The 15,157-nt window shown below is 45.8% G+C and overlaps 1 protein-coding gene and 1 long non-coding RNA gene across 5 annotated transcripts in view; one reads left to right on the top strand and one right to left on the bottom strand.

Annotated features, from left to right (window-relative positions):
- Positions 1–13,658, bottom strand: part of LOC106724370 — a 20,979-nt gene extending 7,321 nt beyond the window's left edge. Inside the window, exons 1-2 of the long non-coding RNA XR_001360141.1 lie at positions 13,646–13,658; positions 13,333–13,335 (exon numbers count right to left, since the gene is read on the bottom strand). This is a non-coding gene — a long non-coding RNA (uncharacterized LOC106724370). The remainder of the gene's footprint in view (positions 1–13,332; positions 13,336–13,645) is intronic.
- Positions 1–15,157, top strand: part of ALDH1B1 (aldehyde dehydrogenase 1 family, member B1) — a 211,716-nt gene that overhangs the window by 33,565 nt on the left and 162,994 nt on the right. The window lies entirely within an intron of this gene.

The raw sequence follows: 15,157 nt of genomic DNA, 5'->3' as shown, positions 1-15,157 counted from the left end.
GATAATCTAAACGAGTTCTTGATGTTTCCTGAGGAATTTAACAACCACTCGATATTTGCTGCAGTAAGTTCTCCCGGAGTGTTCTCTCTTTCTCTTTCAGATATAACTTACATACCATAAATTCACCCCTTTAAAGTATACAATTCAGTGGTTTTTAGTATATTTTACAGATTGCACACCTATCTAAATTCGGAACATTTTCACTCCCCCAGAAAGAAATCTTGTATCCATTAGGCCTCACTCTCCATTCCTCCCTCCCCTTAGCCCTTAGCAACCACTAATCTACTGTCTGACTCTATGGCTTTGCCTATTTTGGACTTTTCCTATAAATGGAATCATATACTATGATGCCTTTTGTGTCTGGCTTCTTTCACTCAGTAAAATGTTATGAAGGGTCATTGTGTTGTAGCATATGTCAGTACTTTGTTCTTTTTTATGGCTGAATATCACAGAGTATGAATATACTGTATTTTGTTTATCCATTTATCAGTTGATGGACATTTGGGTTGTTTCCACTTTTTGCTTATTATGAATAATGCTTCTGTGAACATTCCTGTAAAAGTTTTTACCTGAACATGTGTTTTCACTTCTCTTGGTTATATGACTTGAAGTGGAATATATGGGTCATATGGGAACTCTATGCTTAATTTTTTTAAAATCTTTTTTTATGCTTAACTTTTTAAGGAACTACCAAACTCTTTTCCATATCAGCTGCACCATCTTAAATTCTCATTAGCTACATTTAAGGTTTTTTGTTTGTTTGTTTTTTAATCTTCACCCAAGTTTTTTTCCCCATCGATTTTTAGAAAGAGTGGAAGAGAGAGGGAAAGACAGAGAGAAATATCGATGTGAGAGAAACACATTGGTTGGTTGCCAACTGCATGTGGCCCGACTGGCTATTGGCCTCCGTAGTTTCTTATAAAAAATTAGCTAGTGATCACAATGGGGCTCATTTTTATACATGAGTTGTTTCTCTTTTGCTGCTTGGAAGATTCTCCATTAATCTTTGGCTTCTGGTAATTTGGTTATGATATGTCTATATCTGGATCTCTTAGTGTTTATCATACTTAGAGTTTGCTGAGCTTCTTGGATGGGTGGATCCATGATTTTCATGTTTTGGGGAAGTTTTTGACCCTGTTTCTTCAAATATATTCTTTCTACCTTTTCTCTCTCTTCTCTTCTTGGTACACCCATTGTGTGAATGCTGGTGTTCTTGATAGCATCCCACAGATCTCTGTGGGTCAGCTCATTTTTCTCCATTCTTTTAAAATTCGCCTTCCTCAGATGGATGATCTCCATTGAACTATCTGCAGGTTTGCTGATTCTCTCTTCTGCCTGCTCAGTTCTGCTGCTGGGCCCCTCTGGTGAATTTTTCATTTCTGCTATAGCACTTTTCAACTCCAGAATTTCTATTTAGTTTATAATTTCTCTCATTTTTAAAAAATATGTTTTTATTGATTTTAGAGAGAAAAGATAGGAGAGGGATAGAAACATTGATGAAAGAGAACCACATGGATCGGCTGCCTCCTGCATGCCCCCTATTGGAGATCAAGTCCACAACCCAGCAACCCTGGCATGTGCCCTGACCCAGAATCAAACTGTTAACTTCTTGATTCATGGGTCGATGCTCAACGACTGAGCAACTAGCTGGCAATTTCTATCTCTTTATTGTTATTCTTTATTTACCATACACCATTCTCATACTTTTCTTTAGCCTTTAGATGTGTTTTCCTTGAGTTCTTTGAAAAGATTTGAAATAGCTGATTTAAAATGTCTGGGCTTTCTCAAGCACAGTTTTTACTGATTGCTTCCCCCTGCCCTCTGTCTCGTGTATGATACATTCCTTTTTTTTTTTTCCTTTGCGTGCCTTGTATTTTGTTGTTGTTGAAAACTGAACATGTTTAATAATATAAAAAGAAATTCTGGAAATCATATTTTCTCCCCACCCCCAGAGTTTGGTATTGCTATTCCCTGGAGTGTGTTGGGACATGGTTCCTGATATGTCTTCATAGATATGATTGTTCTAACCCAGCCCAACTAGAGCTTTCATCTGTACTCTGACTCTTCCCTCTAAGTCTTCTAGGCAGCTTGGGCACCTCCAAACACTGGGATTTCTTGTTACCCAAGGTTCTTCTGTGTTTACTGTGATCAGCACATCTTCACCACACAAGACACTTTGGATAGACTTCAAGACTTGACATTTGACTTGAAACTTTTTCCACTTTTGGCTTCTGTGACAAAGACTCTGTTCTCTCCCTGGTTCCATCTGCTCCTCTCTGACTCCTTACTGGGTTCATTATTTTGCTCAGGGTTTGCTATATTCTCATTTCCCTCTCTTTCCTCTCTACTTTGCAGAGTTTATCTATTCTTACTTCTTCAACAGTTTCCTTTGTAGCAACTTGGTGAAGGCGAGTTTGCTAAGTCCTACTCAGATCTTATTTCCTGTCCCTGACTCAGTCAACTTGGCTTCTTCCCCTACCCTGTAGCCTAGGGCAGTGGTCGGCAAACTGCGGCCCCTTGAGTGTGGCTCTTCCACAAAATACCACGTGCGGGCACGCACATACAGTGCGATTGAAACTTCGTGGCCACACTTAAGGGGCCAAAGAGCCGCACGTGGCTCGCGAGCCGCAGTTTGCCGACCACTGGCCTACGGTATGAGTGCTGATATACAGATTTATTCTCTTTATTGGCACCGCTTCTACTTCTGTGTTCCCTTAGTCTTTTCAGAGAGTCTCTGCCTTCTGTCTGTTCTATTCCATCCCAGCCTTTACATTGATGATTAGTAGGATCTTTCTAAAGCACAAATCTGAGCTTGTCACTCCCCCCATGAAAAACCTTAAATGGCTTCCTAGCTCTCCATGATAAAGGTTATTTCCTTAGCCTCCTTTTGTAGGCTCCCACATCCCTCTACAGTCTGATCTCAACTTAGTTTCTCTACTTGGCTGTTTCTGAAGGGATGACCCCTTCATTCTCTTGCTTATTCTATTTCCTCTGCTTGGAGTTGTACCTTTCCCCACACTTCTCTGTCTATTGAAATCCAGTTCACCCACCAGGCCTCAGATCAACCATCACCTTCTTGGGAAGCCTTTCTTGATCTCTTTATTCAAAGCAAAACCCTGTTGCTTCTGCATTTCCATAGAATATTATTTATTTATCAGAGAAGAGTCATTTTTTTTCTTCTTCACATTATAATAAAGGCAAAGACAGCGTCTAATTTAGGTCAGATGCTTGGCACATAGGTAGTGCTCAGTAAACATTTGTTGAAAAGGGAATGATTTTTCTCCCTGGGTTTCTGGCTTTAGACTCCATCCCCCACCAAGCTATTTGAGAGATCCCCTCCAATTCACCTACCATAGATTGATCTTCCTGAAGGGTGGCTGGATTCATCTGCTGCCAAACCCAACTCATGTTCATCTACATTTAAACAAAGGAGCAGGAAGAAGTAAGAATTAGTGCAAGATCCTAATCACTGAACACAGAGATGCCTGCTGGCACAGGGCTCTCTGGTGGAATTTCCAGCCAGTCCACAAATGCAAGTGGTCAGTGATGCCCACAACTAGTATTCACATTGGCTGAGCTAGAGAATAGGAGCATCTGGGTCCTTTCCAATCCTGGGTTGTCAGACCTGGTACTGGGGTTCAAGATCAATGTATCCCAACCTCCTCATATTATAGATGGAAGAAGGCTTCCTAAGATCACCCAGCAAGTCAAGGCAGAGCTGGGGAAGAAACCCAGGGCTCTCACTCCTAGGCCTAGGCTCCTCCCTCTCCACCAGGCCCTGGAGTTTTGTAAAAATTGTAATTTCTAGATGTCTTGTTTCATGAACACTGATTTTCCTAGAGCTGAATTAATAAGACCTTTAAATTGGCACCTATCTTTTAATTTCCACGTGCAAAACTACAATGAATAGAGAAGGAGTGGGGAGAGGGAGGAGAGGCAGAGAAATGAGAGAAGATGGAGACGGAAAAAAAGAAAGAATGAGATAGGGATAAAGAATGCGGCAGAGGGCCGAAACCGGTTTGGCTCAGTGGATAGAACGTCGGCCTGCAGACTGGAAGGTCTCAGGTTCAATTCCGGTCAAGGGCATGTACCTTGGTTGCGGGCATATCCCCAATAGGAGATGTGCAGGAGGCAGCTGATCGATGTTTCTAACTCTCTATCTCTCTCCCTTCCTCTCTGTAAAAAAATCAATGAAATATATATATATAAAGAATGCGACAGAGGGACAAAAAGAGATAGAGTTGAAGAAATTTCAAAGACCAACAGACAAAAAAATATAATAATAAAAGATATCAACTGAGAGACAGAAGGAGGTGGACAGTTGTAAGAGAGACAGGAAGCAGAGATGGAGGAAGACTACAAGAACAGACCCTCTCTACACTTCCCATCTCTTTCTGCTCCAGCCCTGGGAAATGCTTCAAAAATGATGCAGCTGTTGCTCCTCTTAGGTTTTCTGAGGCTCAAAGGATGACATAGCCTCAGAGGACTTTGTCCCAAGACTTCTTTATTGGGGGCTGGAGCTTCAGCTTTTCTGGTGGTGTGTGAGCTGCAGCAGTTTTGTGTGTATGAGATGGAATTTTGAGAAAACTGTTGGGATTTATCCAGTAGCTTCTCCCATGTTTCCTGAGGCTGCTACAGAAAGAGCTCATCAGGGCAGGGACATCAGCAGCGTTGTCCCTGGTTTGGGAGTGCCTGGCTGGAGGTCATAGGAAGGTTTTCACTCAGGGTTTAGACAAGCTGATTCCTGAGGCCCTTCCAGCTTTCAATTTCATGACTAACTGAGCACTTGGACCTGAAGATAAAGGGTTCTTTCCATCCTGTCTTCTTGAATGCTTAAGCCAACTACTACTTTGGGTTCATGTCTGCCATCAAGGATGTGAACAGAGAGGGATCGTCCATTCTAACTCCACCAATTGATTCCTCCAGCAAAGAAATCTTCTTAGTGGAAATGTTAAGTCACAGACCATGAGACCTGGAGGAGCACCAGACACATCTCCCCTATTCCCCACTTTTATACTTTATTTAAAAAATACATTTTTATTGATTTCAGAGAGGAAGGGAGAGGGAGAGAAAGAGAGAAATATCAAAGATGAGAGAGAATCATTGATTGGCTGCTTCCTTCACACCCCCCACTGGGGATCGAGCCCGCAACCTGGGCATATGACCTGACCAGGAATCGAACCAGCAGCCTCTTGGTTCATGGGTCAATGTTCAACCAATGAGCCACACCGGCCAGGCTGGTTCTCCACTTTAAATTAAACTGTTATATAGAGCTCCTTGGACAGTCCAATCATCCCAGGAGTTGAGAGGCAGCTGACCACACACTTCCACTTCGTTCACCAGAAACTCAGACTTTCAGCTCCTCTGTCTCCTCCTTGACAGCATCTGAGTGCTATCTTAGAGGAGGTTGCTCCATGATGGGGCTTTGGGGGTATTGGACAATGGGTGGGGAAGGCAGCAGATGAGTATAAGTTGGGAAGATGGAAGAGATTAAAAAAATGAAGCTCAGCCCTGCCTGGTTTGGCTCAGTGGATAGAGTGTTGGCCTGCGGACTGAAGGGTCCCGGGTTCGATTCTGGTCAAGGGCACATGCCCAGGTTGCAGGCTCAATCCCCAATAGGGGGTGTGCAGGAAGCAGCCAATCAATGATTCTCATTGATATTTCTATCTCACCCTCTCCCTTTCTCTCTGAAATCAATAAAAATATATTTAAAAAGCAATGAAGTTCAAACATGTAAATCTATTTACATTACATGCCACAAATCATTGTGGTGGAGCTGACTTTCTTTCATGGACATTCTGAGGTTGTCTTCTTATTCCTTTACTTATTCATTTATACACTAGTTTATTCACTTGTGTATCCAACCAACCAGTCATTCATATGCACAGGCTTAGGAGTAGTCATGGGGTAGAAGTGGATGGCATTGGTGGTGGTGGTGGTAGTAGCAGGGAGTACTTTTTTGTTGTTGAGTGGTATTGATGAGTGTGGGCTATTGTGGTGATGTTGATGTGTACTGATGGTAGTGGGTGGTCATGATGGTGGTGATAGGTTGGTGCTATTGGTGATGATTGGTGGATGGTGGTAGATGGGTGTTTTTGTTTTGTTGGATGTATTGATTGGCAGTGGTGATTGTGGTAGTGTTGATAGGGTAACTGTGTGATGGTGATAGTGATTGTGGTGATGATAATAGAGGTGGTGGTAATTTTGGTGCATGCTGGTGGTTGGTGATAGTTGTGTTGTGAAAGGGAGAATAGTGGTGGTGTTTATGGGGATATTGGAGGAGGGGAGATGGTAACAAAGACAGTTTGGTCCTCAGTGCACTCTTAGGCTGGTTGGGAAAGAGGTATGATCTAGACACAAACTGTAACTGCAGATAGATGTACAATGCTCAGGGATGTGGGAGAGGGAAAGTGGAGAGCTTTGGGGGTTGGAAGAGGTAAAGGTTCTCTCTGGCTGGCGATTAGGAAGTTCTTCCTGAACCCTGAAGAGCATATGGCCAAAAGAAAAAAGGTCTATATAAAATTAATAGTCTTATATTTGTTTTTTATATATTTGTTCTACTTGCTAACGAAACAGAATTAAGAAGTACAGAAAAGTACAAAGAAACAAAATTAATTAACTAAAATCTCACTTCCTTGACATAAAGATGGGGGTTGGGAGTTTCCTGACTCAGAAAGACATTCTCTTCCAGATGGAGGAAGCAGTGTGAGGATGGAATGGAGGTGTCTGAGGGTAGGGATTGTTCCAGAACAGCTGGGCCCATCAGCAGAGGTGAGGGCCTTGCCCTCTCTGGGAGGAAGGGAAGTGGCATATGGGTGGTAAGTGGACACACCATTCACAGATTGACCGGGAGTAAGGTGGGGGTGGCGGTGGCAGAGAACCGGCCCTCCCTCTGCCTGCCCTTTGTCCTGTGATCCGCTTGAGTGAGCAGATAAGCTTTGGATCATTGTGTTCTGTGTGTCCCTCCTGGGCAGTGTATTGAAGTGCGTAGATGCAGCCCACTGCGGAATCTCAATGAGCAAGAGAGATCTGGAAAGGAACAGGCTCATGTCCCCTTCCTCTTCTCCCTCTGGCACCAGCCCTCCCCTTCTCGGCCCAGGGGCAGAGCCTCTCAGAATCCCCAGCATTTGTGCTTATTGGTGAATCTGTGTGAGGCCAAAGGAGCATACTTGACAGTGACCTTGGGGAAAAGACCTCTTTGGGTCCTATTAAGATTAGAGGTTACCTGAAAGTTTTCAGTGCAGCTTTAAGGCTTGGAGCCCCATAAAGATGATCAAACCCAGGTTTTTTTCAGTCTTTCCTTTCTTGTTTATTTTTTAGCTGTGGCATTCTTTTGCCAAGCAGCATCTTCAGTGAAAGTCCAATATGAACACCAACAAAAAGGAGGCTGCTTTGGTTGAAACAAAGGAAGAAGATTCTGCCTCGCTAGCCCTTGGTCAACTCACCCCAGGGCCTTGGATTGAAGTGTGAAATGGGGATGATCATACTTATCTTTCAGGGCTGTTAGGACGAAATGCGATGATGCATGTTAAGTCCCTGGGACTCCAGAATTCTGGGAGGCACTGAGGGCTTCCTAGCAGCTTGGGATTCACTCTGGGCTCTGGCACAGGGAGCAGAGCCTGGAAGTTAGCCCTGAAGTGCACCCAGGAAGGTAGATTGCCATTCTGAGAGTTGGCCCAGCCACCTCCTGCTCTGACAGGCAGCACTCAATTGGACATACTCTTCCTATCTCCCCAAGTTCCACTGCCATCGGAGGCGACCTCAGTGTCCCTGGACTTACACTTCACTTCAGCCCTGCAGTCCCAGGGTCACCTTTTATAACAATATTAATAGCTAATATTTATGGCACTCGCTTCCTGCCAGGCACTGTTCTCAGGGCTCCACACGTGTTATCTCATTTGATGCTCCCCAAACCGTTTTTGCACTTGAGGAAACTGCATCACAGAGAGGGTATGTGATTCATCCAAGGTCATGCGTGTCATAAGTAGCAGAGCTAGGATTGGACACTGGCACCATTGTGTCAGGACCCATGCCCACCGGGGCCATCCCCAGCCCTGAAATCTCAGCTGCCATGTCTCCTCCCTGGCCACAGCTTCCCTCTGCCCTGTGCTTCCACCTCACAGAGACTTCTAGGTCCTCTTTGTACCGTCCCCCATTTTCACTCAGTCTCTTTGCCCCATCCTATCTTCACTCCTTTATCAACCCAAATCCTTGGACTTGTACAGGCAGCCTCACCAGCTCTCTGAAGCCCATGTCCTGCTCCTGTGTCTGGTGAAAATCCAGCTTTCCCTATCTGGAATTAGAAGAAAAACATGTTTGAAAACTGGCTGATTTGGAAACTTCTGGAACGTCTGCCAAAGTATTATTCTGGAGAAAAATGCTCCTTTGTTTGAAGAAGCTTCTTCAAGAACCTTTAAGTGAGACACAGAGGATGGGTGGGGCTAGAGTGGGCGAGCAGGAGCCATCAGAGGAGGTTACCTCCAGGTCGCAGCCTCACGCACCCTGGGGGCCCACCCGCATTGCCCCCTCCTGCCCAAGGAGAGCCTCAGCAGGGCTCTCCCTCTGGAGTATGCAAGGGAGAGGTATGCTCCTACCTTAAAATCCTCACCCACCTATAAAATGCAATCCAGAGCCCTTGCCTTGGACTCAGGCCGTATGCAACAGGCCCCTGCCTCTCCCATAGCTCTTCACCCATCAGGATCATACCACACCATCCACACTAGCTTCCCACCAACCACAATCCAGCCTCAACATCTGCCTTTGCGCTGTGATCTCCTGCTGGACCGTGCACTCCTAGACATCCAAACAGCCTGCTCCTTCATTTCCCCCAGTCTCTGCTCAAATGTCACCTCCTCAGAAAGGCCTCCCCTGACCTGCCAGCTCAAATTGCACATTGTTGCTCTCTGTCTCCTCACTCTGCTTAAATTTCCTTCATAGCAGCGATCATTACTGATGTCAAAGTATAATTTCCAAAGAGCCAAAAAAGCATGACTCCCACCCATGCATCCAGTGGGATGGGTCAGTGCTTTATTCAGCTCATTAGCATGAGAATCAGCAGAATGACATAGCTGGTCAAAGTGGGTATGAGAAGCCCATCTATATAGTCAATGGAAAAAGAGTGCTGGAATAAGACTGCAAAGTTAGACACCAAATTGGTTAATGTCCTATAGCACAATAGAACGGTGGCCTTTGGGGTTATCTTTTCTTCTAGACAGAAATCATTTGCATCTGTGTGGGACAAGAATCATTTGCAGCTATCAATCTTCTTTAAGTTAACATTTCACTTCTCAGAGTCTGGGCCCTAATCAATAGTAAATAGTAAGTCAAACGAACAAAATTGCTCTCCTAGAACGGCACTGTCCAAAAGGACTTTCTACAATGAAGGAATGTTCTAGATCTGTGTGCCCGCCAATATGAGAGCCCAGCCTCATGTGGCCAGTCAGCTCTCGAAATGTGGTTGATGTGCCTGAGAAACAGAATTTTAAATTTACTGTTTACATGAAATTAAATTTCAGTAAAAGTAATTGATATATGAAATATACTTATGCATATACTAAAATAATATGTAATTTAATATAACTAGAATGTAATGATTTAATATGGTACAATATAAATACTAAGTAGATACATAATTTATTATATTAAGTATATTCCATTAATTTAATATAAGGTTAATAAGTTAAATTTAAAGTGCCCCATGTGGCTAGTTGGCTACCCTATTGGACAGCATAACCCCAGGAGGTCAGGTGACAAGTAGCCAGCTTGTTAGACAATGCTGTAGTTGCAAAGGCCTTTGGTCCATGTTTTGAATAAGTTTTCTGGACTGGTATCATATTATATGTTTATCTGTTTGTTGTCTTTGGTCCCAATTAGGAAGCAGGCTTTGTAATAGCAGGAACTTTGTGTTGTTCTCTGCACGTGCCCAGCACTTAGATAGGGTTCCCGGACCTTGGCCAGTGCAGTCAGTGACTGTTGAGTAAAAACATAAGCACAAGGAGGCTGGAATCTTACCAGAAATCAAACCATTGGTGAGTTTGGCTGATGAGCATTAGCAAGTATGATGCCTGATGTTTCAGTTTAAGTGGTTTTCTTATTCTGTAAAGTAATTCCCTGCTGTGAACCTCCAACCTGCAGTGCACATATATGGCTCTGGTTTATGGTTCAGGAGGGGTGGGGTGAAGTGTTGTAGGGAGATGTGAGGCTCGCAGGGTGAAATGTTGGGGGTGTGGAAGGATTGAGCTAGGTGTCAACATATAGAGCCAGAGTGGACAGAGGACTCCCCGGGGGAACACAAGTGCTTCCTGGGGATCCTCAACTTATCAGGGAGATCTTCAACTTACCAGGGAGAACCTCAGGTACCCCATAGTTAAAGAAAGTTAGATCTAGCTATTTACTTTGGATAGTGTACTAGTCAGAGTAGATGACCTACAGTAACAAACAGCCCTACAATCTCAGCAGTTGAACATAGCAAGTTCCCAGGAGAGGTTCCTGGCCTTAGAGGGCATTATCTAGTGGGGGTAGATCCAACTCTTTGTCTGTTTACATTGAGTGGCCTGGGACCGCACAACTGCCTCTTAGATTCTGGTGTTTCACCTCTTGTTGTGCAGAGGACAGACCTGGGCCTGGAGAGGAGAAGGGACTGCTTAGAGCACTAGCAGGCAGTGGCAGAGCTGGGCCTTGAACCAGAGGCTTGTGATTTTCCATTAAGGATTCCCCCAAAGCCTCCTTCAAAGATGCTTGCTCTTTGGACCTGTGCCCTGGTCCTCCTGCCCTTTCCCCTGCCATCAATGGGGCTAAAATGAAGCGGGAGGAGGAGAAGTGGTGGGATTTGAAGAGATGTCTTGTAGGCTACAGGAACCTTTATTTATCAGGTCCCGTTTTCCAGGCATGGGCCCCTCCATGTCACCATGCTATTTGAAGTGAGGGGGCTTATGCAGGTGGCAGGCACTGGTCTCTAGCTGTGGGTGAAGCTGGGGTCCCAGACTGCTATTTGCCTACACACCCCTGATATATGTGCTGCACTCTCTCCTCCTACCCCTGGGGATTCCCTGTTCCCTCTCCCTTTTCACCTAACAGGAATCTACCTGCATCAGAGTTGGAAGGATCCTTAGAAATCATCCAACCCCTCATTTGCAGCTGGAGAAAGAGACCTGGAGAGGGAAGGGGCTTACACTTGGCCACACAGCCGGTTGGGGCAGAGCTGGAACTAGAGCCCAAGGCTTCTGAACCAGCCAGGGGTTTTCCCGTGCTTCAGGCTGATTCTTGCCTATTATCTTATCTTGTTTCATCTTGTCTCATCTCATTAAGGATCAGGGGCTGGAGAGGCAGCACTGAGATGGGATCTTCAAATCGACTTTAGAACACTCTTGGCTTGTACAGTGTATCATCTGAGACAAACACTCCCCTGTTCCCGTGCCCCGCACCTAAGCCTGGGAGTGCAAACCAACCCAGCCTCCCTCCTAGTCACCCTCCATTGGCCAGGCTGTCTGTGGGGTCCTAGGACAAAGTCTGGACAGGGAAGAGGTAACAGTGAATATACCAAGGAAGATGGACAGGCAGCAAACTGTTAGGATAGTCCTTTGGGATTTAATGGAGTTCTCTAGAAAGGAAGGTAGAGGGAGATTGGAGCAGGAGAAGAAGAAGCAGAGGCAATAGCTGAGGCATCTTGTTGTCCCAGGAGAATGAGGGGGTATAACAGGGACCCTTCCTACAGGGGGTCTTCCAAGCTTGATTTCAGGATTCCTTACAACAAAGGCAAAACTCTGAATGCACTTGGTTCACTCAGTCAGGACTCTTTTGATTAAATCCAACTCGAATGTTAGGTCATGGAAGAGAGGAGGTTATTGGGAAGACACTGGGCTTTCCCATGTCACTAAACACCAACAGATCATGTTTCTGTTGACTTCAGGGACATAGCAATTCAGTGCAGCCAAGACCCTCCTCCCATCTTTCATCTCTGCTTATCTACGTGTCAGCCCCATTTTCTAATGGCTTCTTCCATATTAGGGGACACAGGGATGACCAGTCTCCAGTGTCCCACAGCTCAGAACTTTGCCCCAAGAGACGAATGGTTCCTTTTTCCCGAGGTCCAATTGAGGGAATCCCTGGAAGGACTTAAATGATCCTGGGTTGGGGTCGGATGCCCACTCATGGCCTGAACCACAGGGAGAATAGACAACCACAGGGAGCCAGCGAGGCTCCTCCCAGGAACCCACTCTGGTTGATTTCCTGGGATTGCTTGTTGAAGTCTCCTCTATGCCACACCCTGTCGGGGCTGAGCTGCGAGCAGCCTTGACTTTAGGGTGATCACAGGAGCTAAGCACAAGGCAGGAAGGGCCCCAGGCCTAAAAGAGAGACAGACATGGTGCTCTGGGATGAGAGTGGTTTTAGAATCAGCTACAGAGAGCAGAATGTGCGAAAGCTTGGAGGGAACCGTGAGCCTCTTGCACAGGGTAAGTAGCGGGTGATGAGGCTTATGAACAAGGCTATGAGCTCCGGATTTGTGCTGGAGGCAGTAGGGGGCCAGAGGGCAGGGAAGGGACCGAGTCAGACCTGTGCTGTGTCTGGCATGGGGTTGCTGAGTGGCTCTGGTTTAGGAACTCCCCTCTCAGTGATGTGTGGAGAGGAGCTGAGATTGAAGTCAGAATACCGGGTGGGGGTGAAGCTTATTCCAGGGTGGCCTCAGCACTCCAGACACAATTATGGAAAAGCTATTATTAGCATAATTGAGCTCCTTTGTTCTTGTGCTATTTCTCCATGGGAGCCGGGAGAGAGACAGCACTCCTCAAGCAAAGGGGAAAGGGATTGCTCTGTGAAAACAGTTCATTTGCTGAAGAAGCTGCTTGTGAGCAAATTCTAACATCTCCGTAGCGTTCCTTCCCTGCTTCTGGTCCTCGAGATGGCTGCTCCACCATCAGCTCCACTGAGGCCATTAGAAGCGTTGGCCAGCCCTGTGGTGAGGAGGAAGCTCTGGGCAGCTTGGCTGGTGACAGGAGACCACTGAGGCTCTGAGGAGGAGGGCAGAGAAGGGTCAGACACGTGGCCTTCCCTCTTGGGGATTCTGGGCCTCTCTCCTGGCATCAGGATAAACAGAGCATCTTCCTGAAATATCTGTTGTTACCAAAGAGTTTGGAAGAGAAAAATCATGTATCATTTTTATATTAAAATCAGATGGATATATTATGGAGTAGAACTCCCATGATGCATACTTAAAAATGTTTGGTAAAATACACCTAACATAAAATGTATCGTCTTAACTATTTTTACGTATTCAGTTCAGTAATGTTAAGTATTTCACATTGTTGTGCAACCTTGCAAAGCAAAACTCTGTACCCACTAAACAATAACTCCCCACCCTTCCTCCGTCTAGTCCCAGGTCATCACTATTCTGTTTTCTGTCTCTATGAATTGGACTACTCTAGGTATTCCATATAAGTGGAAGCATAATTATTTGACTTTTTATGTCTGGCTTGTTTCATTTAGCATAATGTCCTCAAGATTCCATGTTGTGCCATGGAACAGGATTTCCTTCCCTTTTAAGGCTGAATAATACCCTGTTGTATGTATTGGTCACATTTTGCTTATCCATTCATTCATCTGAGGACCCTTTGGGTTGTTTCTACCTTTTGGCTCTTGTGAATAATACTGCTGTGAACATGGGTGTACAAATATCTCTGAGAAGTTCTGCTTTCAATTCTTTTTTAAAATATGTTTTTAATGATTTTAGAGAGAGGGCGAGAGAGAGAAGTTCTCTGTAGGCCCCCACTGGGGATTGAGCCCACAGCCCAATTATGTGCTATGACCCGTTCCATTCCCAGTCAAGGGCACATGCCAAGGTTGCGGGCTTGATCCCTAGTAGGGGGTATGCAAGAGGCAGTCAATCAATGATTCTCTTTCATCATTGATGTTTCTATTATCTCTCCCTCTCCCTTCCTCTCTGAAATCAATTAAAAAAATATTTTTTTAAAAAGAGAGCATTAGGCTCAGAGATGGGGCAATACCTTCCCCCCTGGGGCTACCCAGAGGGTAGCTTTGTGGAGGAATGCTATCAAGCTGGGCAATGAAGGTAGCGAGGTAGAGGGAAACGGTATTAGAGGAGGAGGCCACACCTGAGCAAAGGCCTGGAGGAGCAGCAGTTTTTTTGAGGGAGCCATTTGTTGAGGAGACAGGAGAGAGTTTTCCTCTTACCTGGACAGAGCAGGTCTGAGGGATTCCAGTGGCTTGGGACTTACCCTCACCCTCCTTGCCCCACCAGCCAAGTTGCCCTTCCTTTAGGCCAGGGGAGCCAGTGTTCGGTTCCTTGACCAGACTTCTCCTCTGAGTTTGGCCCTGCCAACTACCCCCTTTTCTCCAAACTCTTTCCATGACTTCCTGACACCTGCCTCTATTGATTTTTCTCCTCTTGTCAGACGGTCCCTCCTGTCTTCTCTGATTCTTCCTTCAGCTCCTGAGTGTTTCTCAGGGAGAAAACCTGGCAGCTTTCAGCGTGATGTCTTCGTGCAAACCTGCCATCTGGATCCCAGGGAAGGGGCTGTCAGCCTTGATTGCTGGAGCCCCCAGAGGAACCCCCTTTGTCGCCTGGCCTCCCTTGCCCTAGATAAAGCAGCAACTGCTCTTTTCTGGCCTCGGTAATTGATTCAAGTTCCCAAAGGCACCTGGGCATCCAGTTAAGAGGACAGTACCCGATGGCTTCAGGCAAAGGTGTCAGAGGTCCTCCTTGTACCTGGTCCTGTGATAGAAACAGAGATGAGCCTGCCTGGCCCCTGCACTCCAAGAGGACAGCCAGATGTGGGAAGAGGCGGTCACAGTCTTGTGATGGGCGGTGTGGGGACCATCAATCCAGCATCAAGGCGAGGCTTCACGTAGACCTGACAGCCTCGCTGGGGAGATGAGAACACGAGCCGAAAGCAGCCTGTTCTCAGAGGCATCAGAGATACAAACAAGTGCTTTAGGCATTGAAAGAACAGGACACTTTTTTCTTACTTGAAGATGAAGGTGGCGCAAAGACTTCCTGGATGAAGCAGAGTTTGAGCCACGCCCTGGGAAGGTGGAAGCAGGATGAGGTGGAGATAGAAAGGCTAGGGATGAGGATGAGCGGGGCGCCGGGACAGGAACCTGTGCACTGATTCTGAGGAATGGCATGGATTTGGGATGGCTG

This window comes from Myotis brandtii, unplaced genomic scaffold (assembly GCF_000412655.1).
Source record: "Myotis brandtii unplaced genomic scaffold, ASM41265v1 scaffold806, whole genome shotgun sequence".
In the NCBI taxonomy this organism is placed as follows: Eukaryota; Metazoa; Chordata; class Mammalia; order Chiroptera; family Vespertilionidae; genus Myotis; species Myotis brandtii.
The sequence above is the reverse complement of the archived record's forward strand: the minus strand, read 5'-3'. Positions and strand labels throughout refer to the sequence as shown.